Source organism: Eublepharis macularius, chromosome 14 (assembly GCF_028583425.1).
Source record: "Eublepharis macularius isolate TG4126 chromosome 14, MPM_Emac_v1.0, whole genome shotgun sequence".
Classification (NCBI taxonomy): Eukaryota; Metazoa; Chordata; class Lepidosauria; order Squamata; family Eublepharidae; genus Eublepharis; species Eublepharis macularius.
Genome location: NC_072803.1, coordinates 37197619 through 37208526, shown reverse-complemented (window position 1 = coordinate 37208526; position 10908 = coordinate 37197619).

Below are 10908 nucleotides of genomic sequence, written 5' to 3'. Positions count from 1 at the left end.
TTGCTGTGGCTGTACAGGTAGTCCTAAGGGAAGGCACACTGAGGAGGCTGTCTGAAGAACATGTTGTGTTCACACTCCCCCGTTTTCCTGGACAAACAGACTTTGCAGGGTTAACATTTGTAAAGCCTGGAAATGCTGTTTGAGCAGCACTAACTATGGAAGGAAGAAATGGGGGTGTACTCCAAAGGCTTCAGTGCCTGCATACAATACCGGCCTCTCTTGAAAATTATCAAGTCTCCAGCCAAGGAGAACATTATTATGCAAACAACTGAAGTGGTCACCTGGAACAGCAATGTTATTGAGTTTCCTGTTAATGCAGTCTGAGGGGCACCCTGGCACACTGCTGTTACTGGAACTGCTCTATTAATAGGATGGGGAGTTAGCTTAGCAGTCCAGAACTAAAACAGCGCGGATCTAGCCAGCTATACCAAGGTCCATTTTCAGAAATCCCCGTGACAAAGAGGCAGACTACAGATGTTCAGTCAATAACGTGTATTTTCTAATAATGTGACATATGCCTGAAATTACACACACATCCAAGATTACATACAAGATCTAAGAAATACAGAGTATGAACATTAGAGACCTGAGCAGGAACCCCACGATGACAAAGGGCATACTCACAAGCAGTAGGCATGTCAGAGATATGGACGTGACATGATCCAGCGCCCGCACTGGAATCACGGAGAGACAGCAAGGAAGTGGGATGGGGCTGGCGCGCGCGCACCCTCAGGTTTGAGGGGCTAGCTTATATACTTTCAAAGCACCCAGAGGCTGGCGCCCCTGTCAGTGGTTCTCACGACTTAAATCAAAGGGTTTGAGCCCATCGGGACAGCCTTTATTGGACCATGTTTGAAATCTGATTGATCTGTAATGACACCCTTTTGGGAGAGGGGATGGGGAGGAGGAAGGGGAACCGGGCCATTTACTCGTTCCCAGGCTCATCCCAGTGCCTTCAAGTCCGGAGTGCAAAGGTTGCTTTGATGTGCGCTTGTTGATTGCCCTGGCTGACTGATGATCAATCTCCATTCTGGATAGGTGTTAAGAAATGCGGAGGAGAGTGGGATTCTCTTGCTGCGTACGTGGTCCGCTCGCTTCTTCGAAATGGCTTCCCAAAGCAGGCTGTTCCCCTCGGCTTCTTGGCTGTTGGCTAGGGCTTACCAGCAGATTGTCTGGCAGTGAGGGCAGTCAGCCCAAGGGAGGCTCCCGGCAGGAGCTGGCCAGGGAGTGCCTGGCCACCCTCGCAGAAGGTTTCCCCTGGCTGGCATCTGGCTGCTGGCAGCGTAGCTGGAGCCCAGAGTGAGGCAAGCTCTCATGGCAGGCAAGGGAGCAGCGTTTAAGACACAGTCCATGGTTGGCAACAGGGCAGCATCACACAGGAGAGTCCAGATATAAGCTTGAGCAGGGCAGTGCCACGTAAGAGTTTTGAGAGCAATTGTCCAGGAACTGTCAGTCTGTTGCAGCATCAGATATGAAACTGACACGTGTATTAGAGGAACACAGGCACTGCAGTCTTTTAGTGTAGAACTCAGACCCAGTTCGTGGCTGGCCTCTGGAGGGAGGGGGGCTGCTCGGTAACAATTCCCCCCCTCGGGGACCACCCGACTCAGGAGGGTCGGTCCCCGAACATGTCTTCACCGTTGAGCAAGAGTGGCACCTCTGGTGGTCGAGCATCCAGGGGGTGGGAGAGGGAAGGGGGAGGAAGGGGAGGTGTCATTTGCAAATTTGGTATGGAGAACCACACATCCAGATTACAAAATTTAGATCAGCCAATGGGCTGCACATCTCTCTGTCCAGCTCAGGAAAACTACCTATATATGTATGTATAAATACGCGTATATATATAGATACATATACACACATATATCCAAGATGCAACCGTTAGCACAAGCAGGAATACACAATTTCATAATATGCAAGATAACTCATATGCACATACTTAAGGGCAGAGATACTTCACAGAATGATCAGTGACTGTACAACCACAAGGTAATTCATTCAGGTAAAAGCGGGAAGCAGCACATACATGGTTTGAAGCAATTCATCTCTCATTTCCGGGTGAGGGGTACATAGCAACTCATAAGCCCAGACACAGGTGTAAAGCAATTCATGAATGCATAGTAATTCATGGGTACAGAGCAATTCATAAAAGAGCAATTCATAAACACAAAACAATTCATTCATAGACCTATCCACTCATAGAGGGTGGAAGTAATTATACAAGGCTAGACATCGCATCACAATTCATGAACAGACATCATTCCCATGTGGCTAGACTCAGAGGTGGCTTACAGTAGTACAGATGCATACATAAGAACCATGGTTATTTCATATATGGCCAAAATCAAAAGCAAAGCAGGGACATGAGTACTGGTGGTATGGCCATAGGCTGAGCTGAGGACATTTTATACCGAGATAAAATATACGTAATGTGGTTCACAGTACAAACAAACACAAGGATAATGACCATAATACCTTAAAAGCACTTATAGTTGAGGAAAACAGATTTGAGAGAACAATTCATACGGCATACAACTTGGGGAACTAAATTCATAGGACTACACTTCCTAGAAGGCAAGTCGTTGGAATAAGTCCATAGGGACCAGGGGAGGAAAAAGATCACAGATGGCGCAGTCCACAGCACAGCTATGAGACTGGGTTGCATATATACAAGAGACAAGCAAACTTAGTCCATGTGTCTGTGCACTCCCCTAGACATCTGCGTTGAACTGCAGCGCTGGAGCGTGGGCTGGTAGACAAGACGTCAGGCACACAGTTTCTAGTCCTCATGGAGGTGGAGCCACAGGTGGCTGTCTGGAGGCAGATCGTGGGTCAAGAGGTAGAGAGGAACGCTCCCCCCCTAGTCCACAAGAGGGCCTCAGAGCGGTGTCCGGCAGGCAAAGTGTCCATGGGACCGGTTCAGTCCGTACGCATAAATGTACACACAACTATCATGGTTCATAACAACAAGGGTAATAAAACACGCAAGGGATGGACGGAGAGCACCAAGACCTGGAAGATCAACATAACAACAATTGGGTGCATGGTCAGATTGGATATTCCCGTAGCGGTGGGGCTCCAGCTGAGGAGGGCTAAACCTTAATATTCAGTATTACATTAATAATCAAAGGTAGTAACCAATAAGCAGTAATCAATTATAGTGGTTAATAAGCAATGATTGACCAGTAGGAATCAGCAGGCATAGTATACACCATCAGTAGGCCATAGTCACATGCAATCAATAATAACGGGTAGATGCAAGCATACAGTATTCACAGAGGCACAGTTTACAGTATAGCTGTCAAACAGTGTTACACATATATATACAGAAACAAGCTCATTCAGCCTATGAATACGTGAAACAAGAACACACTTCCACTCCGCTGTCACTTCGCAGTGCAGGGTCGGTGGGGATCAAGGAGGAGTTCTAGGCACACAGCTTCTGGTCAATTGGCTGGGTCTCCGCTTGGTGGAGCTTGGAGGTGGATGGAGTCATCTCCATTCCCTGTGGTCTGAGCATGCAGTAGCTAGGCTGGTAGGGGTGAGGCGCCCTAATAAAAGAGACCTCCCCCCCTAGTACCCAAGGGGGCTATACATCAGAGCGGCTTAAGGTAGGAGCTGCTGGGTGGGCAGACAACCTCATTGAGCATCATCACAGGCATCTTACATTCATATAAATCATGCATGCTTTTATACACATAGTACTAGTAAGCCATAACAATATGTATACACATACAGGGTGAAATGCAGTGAGGTAACACAGGCATTAAGGCAGCATAATCAATGCGAGAGTCCAATGGAAATCCAATAGTGTCAGTAAAAAGCAAACAATCAGAATGAATGGCAGTGCTCCACAAAAACATACAAGCATAGAATAAATGAGGGCATTATGTCAAAATAGCACATATAAAAAGCAACTGATAAAAATAAAGCATATCAAAATTAATTCAACCAGTATAGTGGCTTCCCCTGCCTGAGAGTTGACAGGTGAGAGGCATAGCAATGAAGGTGACAGAGAAATACACAAAGATTTCTAGGCAACCCTTAAAGCAATGTAACAACAAAGCATTGACCATGAACATGGATGCAAACAGTTAAAGCGAAGAAAATGCAACAATATGATGCACAAAAACCAAAAGCACTAAGTGAATGGGATACTATGAATTAACCCTAGGCATTAAAGGCATAGGAATCAGATATGGTTGGTGAAGGGCAAGGAATCCAATCAAATGGCAGTGCCCTATGTAAACATACAAGCATCATCATAACTAGTGAGTCAGAATAGAACAAATGAAAAGGTAAATAACACCAATTCAATAATGTAAGGGAAAACCAAAGATAAAATTAGCTTAACACTTCATGAACTTACTGCAAAAAGCAGGTCAAAATTAAGAAGGCAAATAACAATTCAATAATGTAAGGAAAAACCAAAGATAAAAATTAGCTTAACACCCAATGAACTTAATGTAAAAAGCAGATCAAAATCAATTTGAACAGTAAGCATAGATCGATGAACTCAGTTCAGGAATACATTCAATCAAATAAGTAACCGAATGAGGGGCAAAAGAAATGCAACTAGGTACACAAGGTAGGAAGGAAAGTGTTTACACCCCCCCTTGTATCAGAAAGGGCATTGGACAGAATAAGCGGCAATGTCCCCAAAAACAAAAATGGAATGACACGCATGTCCTTTAGCAAAAAGAGAAAAAAAATGAGGGGTCCCCTTGGAAGAGAGGGCTGCCCTTCCATGGAGCTGGTGCTGGCCTTTGAATCAAATCAGCCAGAAAAACGGAGGCAGCCTCTGGCCAGCGAAGGAGTCTCAAATTCTGCTCCTTTGGCTGCTCCGTAGGTAGGTTTCCAAAAGGGGTTGCTGGAGGGTCTCATGTCTGCTTCCTCAAGAATCACAAGAACACTAACAGCATTTGGAAAAGGAAAACATAGCAAAAAGGGGAAGGGGGAGGGGAAGAACTTCTTGCTGCTGAGCAGGTCAGCATCAAGGTAAATTGTACAGTAGTAAAGAGGACACTGGCTGCCGGGTGTTTCAAAGCGTTAATTCTCTATATCTTTATTCCAAACAGTTCTCAGAAATATCTCTAAACCTCTTTGCACATACCAAATGATCCTACCTCTACATATTACTTCCTATTAGACCAACTGAAATATACAGCTTGCCTTCATCTTTCCTTCTGCCTTAATAATTATTCTTTACACACACCATCTAGCTCCTACTTAACATCCAATATTAACATTTCACCCAACAATCCAGTCCATTTATTAGACATATAACAAAAGGGGATACATATATATATATATGCCAGTACTGAGTTGGCTTAAGCAAACAAAAGAATGGGGTGGGTGCAGCTGTCAGCTATTCAAAGGCACCACCCTTCCTGCAAGGTAGGCTATTGGTTAATTCAACCGGGCATATGGCAGTTTATTAAAGAAAGATCCGTCCTACGGGAAAAATTTTGTCTTGCAGCATGTAATCAACAATAATGCAATGATGATGTAATAATTTTGGGTTTATGCCTTTAACCAAGATTGTCTGGGCTTCTGAAAACAATGGATTGGGTTGTGGGAGAGGCTATTTCTCCCCCCCTTGTTTTCAGAAGGCCAGTGACTTCCATAAAGTGGGGTACAACAAAGTGCCTCTGAAAGCAGAGGTTCATAAACATATTGAGAGAGAGAGAGAGAGAGAGAGAGAGAGAGAGAGAGAGAGAGAGAGAGAGAGAGAGAGAGAGAGACTTACAATTAAAAAAAGGATGGGGTTGTGGGGACCCGAATTTACATTCCATCCTGGAGACGTTCTACTACTCTTGGGTCCTTTCTATTCCAAGTTCTAAGAGGAAACCAATGAGCACTTTTATTTAGGCTGATCTCAGCCTGGGAGCATTACTACATTCATGACTGCTCCTGGCACTGGAGGTTCCACCTTTTCACTAAACTTTGGGCTTAAGTATTTTAAAATGGGGAAACCGATGCACAAATGTCTCTGAATCAGTACAAATACTATTAAACCACAGATGCACCACACAATCTTTTCTTCAGAGTTGCTGGTTCGGGAAAGCTGAGACCAAGCTAGCTGACCTCAGTGATTTTTAACGCCATTTTGGGTCTCCTAAGGGGGCTGCATTTGCGCTCCCATTTGACTGGTTTGTAGGGCCCAGTCACGGTGGGTTCCGCATAGCTTGGCTGGGTGCGTTCTATGGGAGCCAAGACAATTGCTTGGGGAATGGCTTCTTCTTCTTTTTTTTTTTTAAGCTCTGCACATGCTCAGAGGCTGGGCCAAATTTCTAGTTCCGTGGTAGGGAAGCACAGTCTCTTCTGCTGCTCTCAGCATTAGACTGGAGGGGCTTCAAAAGTCCTATCCTATCCTCTGGAGTATTATTACACATAGTACTATACACCAGGAGTTTTATTACACTTCATGCCAATGTGTGTTTTTCTCTTCAAACTGGCCATTTACAAGGCTTTCTATTTCTTGAGGAAGTTTCTACGTTTTTCGTCAGCTCCTTCTTCCCTTATTAATAGTTTCTATCTCGTCTCCTTTCAGGTTTGGGTAAATTTAGCTTCCCGGACCATGGAGACCCAGGTTGGGTGGTTGAGACAAATAGGCGCAGAGAGGGTTAACACAGGCCTCACGCTTTAAGGTGGGACGGCAGATTTTGACTCTCTTAAGGAGGTCTGCGGATGACAGATTATGCCTCTCTTAAGGAGGTCTTGAGGAGGACAGAAGTGAGCCATGTCTCCTAAGTTCTGCCCATAAAAATCTCTTATGGTCCTGGTTAAAAGACTCTGTTCTACTTCTGCTGAGTTTCTGGCTCTCTTTTGGCAGTATTTGGCCAAGGCATCAGGAGGCGAGCAGGTCAAGAGGGAGCGTCTCGGCAAGTCACTGGAATGAGTAGAGGCGATCAACTCTCTAAGCAAACCAAGTTGACTCCCCAGAGCTCTCATCCTAACACAACAAGCCTGGTGGTTGGCCTTAATCTGAGCAGCCAGAAATTCAGCTACCTGTCTTCCCTTAATTGTTGTTTTAGGGAAGATACTCTATCATGGACGGCCTTTGTGGTAGCACGGGCCATTTCTCATTTGGAGGCTAGATTTCCTTTCTCCAAAACTAAATCACTTTTCTCTAACTTAAACTATCATCCTTTTTACTCAATATCCACAACACATTTATCCTATCTCAGGTGTCATTTTAACATTCCAAATCAGAGTTTTACCAGAAAAATCAGTCCTAGACAACACAACAAATAAGCCTTTTGCCTGCATCCACTAGGTCTGAGTTCCCTTGCTGGGGGACCTAGCGAAAGAGGGGGCCAGGATGAATTCTTAGCAGAAGGACTGTTTCACCTATCCGCAATCAAATTCAACCTACAAATGCAACCACTAACACACCGAGCAACTTCCCCGGCCCCTGAACTGGTCAGAAGTCGAGAGTGGAGGGAGTAAATTGGACCATAACTCAAGTATGGTGTATGTCTCGCACACAGAACCCGGCCATATCTGCTCCTGCTGTCTCCCCGGTACCAAGGGTTAACACCAGGTTACAGACTGTCCTGGGCTGTCTGCCAGACCACCACCCAGCCTGGAAATGCCCACAAAATACAATCCTCCTGAAGATGCTCAGGGTCCCTTGAGAAGCAAGGGGCCCTTCATACACACAATTTGCACACCCACACACAAACAGGGGGAACAGATTGCAGCTGCTATCCCTGCCGGATGGCAAGAAGTCACTTCCTACCATTCCTCATGCACACAAATACAAGCTTCCTTACACAAAATTCTTTCTTTCTTTCTTTTACCTTTTGCACTAGATATTATAAAATCTAGGGTGTCTGAGTTTCTTCAAGGAATTCTACAATCCATTAGATGTTCAGCTCTAGAGGGGAAACTGTTTTCTGTCCAAGCTCAGCAGCGGAGTGGGGGGGGGGGTGTCTGCTGGCTGGCAAGGGATGCTTACTTTGAGGGCTGATCTGGGGAGGTTAGCATTTCTCCCGGCTTGGAAGAGCCTGTCTTCCTCATCATCCGAATTGGGTTTCTCCTTTCCACAAAAATCCTGGAAAGCATCTCTAGCTATTTGGACAGGATTCCCAAGGGTGTTTTCCTTTCTTTACCACCCACTTCTCCAAGTGGGGTACTCTGGTGTTAGTACGGTACATTTTTATTATTATTATTTTATTTTTATTTTTATTTTGCACACTGATGCAATGCCCATGGGGGGGGGGTCCTTTAAGCCAGTCCTCTCCAGGGGCTTTTACAAGTCCTCAAGGATTCTTAAAGGGGCATACACAGGATTACACCGTCCTCTCCAGGGACTTATTTTTTTTCGGAGCTCCTCTCCTCTTAGTCCTCAAGGACTTTTAAAAGGGTTTCCAAAGGGGGTGAGGGTTTCCTTGCTTTCAACTCCTATTCTCGTGTAGGCTCGGTTACAAGCCACGAGACCAGGAAAAAGGCGCTCCCAGGTTCTCTAAACCCAAGAACTCAAAAGATCCCCAGGCCTACTGCCCAGAGACAGACTGTTAAAGCTGTCTCCAAGCCAAGACCAAAAGACCAAAGCGCGCACGGGGCGGCTGCTTGCCGCAAACAAAAGGGCTCAAGGACTGTTTCTGTGAGTCCCCAAGCGAAAAAAAACGCTCAGGAGTAAACTTTCTTTACTCCCAAGCAAGAATTGCCCGAGAGTCTTACTTAAAACTCAGGCACAGTGCTTCAGGAACCTAGCTGCAGATTCCCAAAGCAAGTTAAACAAACGAACTATCAACCTCTTCACGTTTCCTCCGGAGAGGAGGTTGAAGTCTAAGTGCTGGGGGGGAGCGGGGATTTGGACGGGCTGAGGAGGGAAGGGGGACGGGAGAGAGTTTTATATGTGTTGCTTATGAAAACTGGAGCCTACTTCTGTAATCCCACCCACATAGACGCGTTTAGGTGGCCCGGGAAGTGGCCAGGGAACTTCACCAGCACAGAGTTTCTTGCCCACAGTTAAAATAAGGCAATCTGTCCGTAACTGGCTGAAGGAGGAAAAGGGGGCAAGCCAACCCACGCATATAGATGCTCGCTAGAGCCAAACGCATTCACACATTTAATTCCCTAAGCTAGGTTGCTCTCTTTGCACGGAGTTCCGAAAAGTTTTCCTCTACGTCAGTTTGCCGAAAACAAATGTGTCGACTCATCTGGATTCAGACAAACCGGGCTGCCCACGCATTCTCCACCATTAATCTGTTACTGGAACTGCTCTATTAATAGGATGGGGAGTTAGCTTAGCAGTCCAGAACTAAAACAGCGCGGATCTAGCCAGCTATACCAAGGTCCATTTTCAGAAATCCCCGTGACAAAGAGGCAGACTACAGATGTTCAGTCAATAACGTGTATTTTCTAATAATGTGACATATGCCTAAAATTACACACACATCCAAGATTACATACAAGATCTAAGAAATACAGAGTATGAACATTAGAGACCTGAGCAGGAACCCCACGATGACAAAGGGCATACTCACAAGCAGTAGGCATGTCAGAGATATGGACGTGACATGATCCAGCGCCCGCACTGGAATCACGGAGAGACAGCAAGGAAGTGGGATGGGGCTGGCGCGCGCGCACCCTCAGGTTTGAGGGGCTAGCTTATATACTTTCAAAGCACCCAGAGGCTGGCGCCCCTGTCAGTGGTTCTCACGACTTAAATCAAAGGGTTTGAGCCCATCGGGACAGCCTTTATTGGACCATGTTTGAAATCTGATTGATCTGTAATGACACCCTTTTGGGAGAGGGGATGGGGAGGAGGAAGGGGAACCGGGCCGTTTACTCGTTCCCAGGCTCATCCCAGTGCCTTCAAGTCCGGAGTGCAAAGGTTGCTTTGATGTGCGCTTGTTGATTGCCCTGGCTGACTGATGATCAATCTCCATTCTGGATAGGTGTTAAGAAATGCGGAGGAGAGTGGGATTCTCTTGCTGCGTACGTGGTCCGCTCGCTTCTTCGAAATGGCTTCCCAAAGCAGGCTGTTCCCCTCGGCTTCTTGGCTGTTGGCTAGGGCTTACCAGCAGATTGTCTGGCAGTGAGGGCAGTCAGCCCAAGGGAGGCTCCCGGCAGGAGCTGGCCAGGGAGTGCCTGGCCACCCTCGCAGAAGGTTTCCCCTGGCTGGCATCTGGCTGCTGGCAGCGTAGCTGGAGCCCAGAGTGAGGCAAGCTCTCATGGCAGGCAAGGGAGCAGCGTTTAAGACACAGTCCATGGTTGGCAACAGGGCAGCATCACACAGGAGAGTCCAGATATAAGCTTGAGCAGGGCAGTGCCACGTAAGAGTTTTGAGAGCAATTGTCCAGGAACTGTCAGTCTGTTGCAGCATCAGATATGAAACTGACACGTGTATTAGAGGAACACAGGCACTGCAGTCTTTTAGTGTAGAACTCAGACCCAGTTCGTGGCTGGCCTCTGGAGGGAGGGGGGCTGCTCGGTAACACTGCATACCTCTTATGATGGTGCAAGAAAATATTAAGTGCAGACACTTAGGCTGTTCCTTCTAGACACATCCCAATTGACTGTTTTTGTATAGCTGGAGTTTTATTTAGCCCAGGTTGTGAGAAACTGACACAGCTGGTTGCCCACCAAGCTGCAGGCAACTGCTTTTCAAAGAATTTCCCCCACCTCAGGTGGCCAAGTTTGACATCGCTAATGTCCTGTTTTGAAAACATTTTGTTCATCAGTTGAATCCTTGAGTGGTGGAGGTTTATTTGTTCTCATCTCATTTTAGTAGCAACCTTTTGCAGCATTAATAGAATGGCATCCACTCAGCACTTAGTTAGTGGTTAGTGTATTGCTGAAATTCAACCAAACAAAGTTCTTAAGTTTCCACATGTCTGTTTTTGGTAATGACACCTTGCACTGGGTCTCCTGGACCAGCACAGTTCCTAAGAT